We start from the raw sequence: 3,270 nt of genomic DNA, 5'->3' as shown, positions 1-3,270 counted from the left end.
TCTGAGTTTAAATCTCGGTGAAACCTAAATTCTTGTTGTCCCAGCTGCTGGAAATTTGGGACAAACAAGTGAAAGACACCTGGTGCTGGTGGGCAGTTTTGTTGCCTTTTTCATTGATGCTTGATCTACAAGTCTAGTTGTCAAATTGTGTGCTCAACCCTCAGTTATCTGCTACAAATCAGCGGAGGACAAATCACTTTGTTGTCCAATGCTGCCTTTGTCTGCACAATGTGTGCTGAGATTATCTGTGCAATATGCATTCCGCAGGATGAATAAAAGCAATTCTTTTTGAAATGCAGGCATTGCATGTTTTGCACTCGATAAAACGTTGCATTTTCTTTTCATTAATTTTACATTAATGCATTGCAATGCCAACGCACTTTTTACGTGGCAAGATCGATAATTAGCAGAGCGTAATGAAGACATCGCAAAGTTTCTGTTTAAAGAATGGACTCAGTCGAGAATATTTTGTGGATTTTATTTTTCTGAGGCTATTTTCCCTGTGCTGGGGTCACCCTGCGCAGATATGTGAAAAAGCTGGTTTTGTTAAAAATCCAGAGACCGCATAGCAGTTCGCTGGGACAAAAGAGCTGTCAGTCATCCATTGACAAAAGAGCTGTCGGCCAGGAAGAGGGGCCACTGACAAAGCCACTCTAATTTGTAAAAGCACTTCTCACCTCCATCTCAGAAGGAGACACAGAACAATGAACCCACCAGCCTGGCCAGCCAAGGAGGAGCTGGGTCGTTCCCATCACTGACTAAGTACCCGTGCTTAGAAACAAAGGGGTTTTTAAAAATTGGCGGGAAAGATAGGGGAAGCAAGACTCCCAGAAAGACAGGGTCCTTTCCACGTTATTATTAGCTTGGAGCTTGGTGTGAAGCTTGGAGCTTGCAGCTTGCAGCTTGTGTCTAGAGAGAGCCCCCTCTCCCTCTCGCTCTCGCTCCACCGATCGATGTACCAGAGGAAGGGGCCGCAGTACTGCAGAAGAAGCCACCGAGACTGATGACCAGGCAGTGAATTCCCACAGCTGAGCTGAGCAAGGAAACGGGCTGCGTGTGGTGGTGAACATGGTCGCGAGTGTCCCAAGCCAGTAACCATATATCCCAGGCCAGCTGGGTAAGGGCTCAGGGTTTTCTCAGAAGGGAAGCTTTTCAGGGCTATTCTGGGGAGGGTAATTCATTGGTAGGGGTGGGGTTAGAATCCACCAGGGAATTACTGCGTGTTACTAGGTTCATTTCTGTACTGTATGTATGTTGTTTGTAACCGGGATTTTATTCTCCACAGAGAAAGTGATTTAGTTTAGCAGTGCATGTTTTAGACAGTGTATGTTAGACCAAATAAATATACTACGATTTATCACTGAAGCATCCCTTTCCGTGACTCATTTAATTTACACTCTGAATAATAATTCCCGGATCTAGAACTTTCGTAAGGTGGGGGCGATTCAAACCGTCCATCTGGCAAATTGGGCGAGGATCACAAACACTTACAATATTTACTACAGGATATACTTGCTTTGGAGGCAGTTCAGAGAAGGTTCACTGGGTTGACTCCGGAGATGAGGGGGTTGACTTATGAGAAAAGGTTGAGTAGGTGGGGCCTCTACTCATTGGAATTCAGAAGAATGAGAGGTGATCTTATCGAAACGTTAAAGGTAATGAGGGAGCTTGATAAGGTGGATGCAGAGAGGATGGTTCCACTGATAGGGGAGACTAGAACTAGGGGGCATAATCTCAGAATAAGGGGCTGCCCATTTAAATCTGTGATGAGGAGGAATTTCTTCTCTCAGAGGTTGTAAATCTGTCGAACTCACTGCATCAGAGAGCTGAGAAAGCCACGACATTTAATAAATTTAAGACAGAGATAGATTCTTAACTGATAAGAGAATAAGGCTTATGGGGAACGGGCAGGGATGTGGACTTGAGTCCATGATCGGATCAGCCATGATCATATTAAATGGTGGAGCAGGCTCGAGGGGCCATATGGCCTACTCCTGCTCCTAGTCCTTAAGTTCTTATGTTCTGAATAGCGACACACAAAAAAATGCTTTGATCATGGTTACACCTTATCTTCACATTTGTCAAACAATTGGCTCGTTGGTCTCGGGCTGTGATTTCCCTTGGAGTTGTTAATTGAAATTTACGAGGGTTCCCAGAGGAGCCCTGATATTGCTCGCATATTTTGAAATTGCATCGAACTTTTGTAAAGAAGGACTTGCATATCTGCAGCGCCTTTCAGGAACTCATGACGCCCCAAAGCACTTTACAGCCATTGAGCTATGTTTGAAGTGTTGTAGTTTGGGGAAAGATGTGCCCAGATCACCAAACATGTACCTCAACTCTTTGCAAAGAGTTTGGTGCAAATAATCAGGCGTCTCAGGGACTTGGACTTTCTTTGAATAAGTTCTGCTTGTACCTGCATTCAAGCTTGAAACAGCAACTGGGCTTCCATCTCAAGGGACGTTTGGGGTTGATGTGCGTTGCTTTCAATCTTTGAAATTTCACCAAGCAAAGAAACGGTGAATCCAACTGTCCCTGTAAGCATTTATTTCCCGTTTAATCACAGGAATATCCGCAGTCAGGAGCTAAAAAGGAATTCAAACCTAATACTGGCTTCGGGACAATCAGAATACTTTGTCACAGACAAGGCACCGGAAGGCTGGAAGGTAGATCACACCGGTTGTGGGAGAGCTGGTTGGTGGTGACATGGAAGTGTCTGCAGTGTGCGGGACCAGACTGCTTCCACGCATCCTCAATGAATGTCCCTCCATTTATTTGGGAAAAGTACAACTGAGAGTGGACAAGTTCGATCCCGGTCGGAGCAATCTGAAGCTTTATCTGACTGACACCCTGGTTTTGGATGTCTTGCACCTTATACTTCCATCAGTCTCTGTGGCGCAATGGGTTAGCGCGTTCGGCTGTTAACCGAAAGGTTGGTGGTTCGAGCCCACCCAGGGACGAAGTGTTTAACTGTTTTTCCCCGAGTATTCGGTGCCGCACAGTCCCAGGTTGTCATTGTGTGTTTTGGCTGCACGAATCTATTCCGCAAATGTTGCCAGCAGTGCTGTTATCCAATTAGTTCCCACTCCAATATTTTATGAGCATTCAGTTCAAGTAAAACGATAACAATTTTTTACATGGATCATGTTCCTCCATCCAGCCCATTAGAAGTAAATTATGTTATTGGGTTTAAAGAAACTGGTGGAAATTGATTCTATTGGTACATATATAGAACTGGAACTTCGGTCTCAAGTGCTCCTCCTATCAAGT

The 3,270-nt window shown here is 44.8% G+C and overlaps 1 non-coding gene across 1 annotated transcript; it reads left to right on the top strand.

Annotated features, from left to right (window-relative positions):
- The first annotated feature begins 2,886 nt into the window (after nt 1-2,886).
- On the top strand, nt 2,887-2,960 carry trnan-guu (transfer RNA asparagine (anticodon GUU)). Its single transcript has one exon. It is a non-coding gene; the product is annotated as a tRNA-Asn (tRNA).
- The last annotated feature ends 310 nt before the right edge of the window (nt 2,961-3,270 follow it).

Source organism: Pristiophorus japonicus, unplaced genomic scaffold, assembly GCF_044704955.1.
Source record: "Pristiophorus japonicus isolate sPriJap1 unplaced genomic scaffold, sPriJap1.hap1 HAP1_SCAFFOLD_2523, whole genome shotgun sequence".
In the NCBI taxonomy this organism is placed as follows: Eukaryota; Metazoa; Chordata; class Chondrichthyes; family Pristiophoridae; genus Pristiophorus; species Pristiophorus japonicus.
The sequence above is the reverse complement of the archived record's forward strand: the minus strand, read 5'-3'. Positions and strand labels throughout refer to the sequence as shown.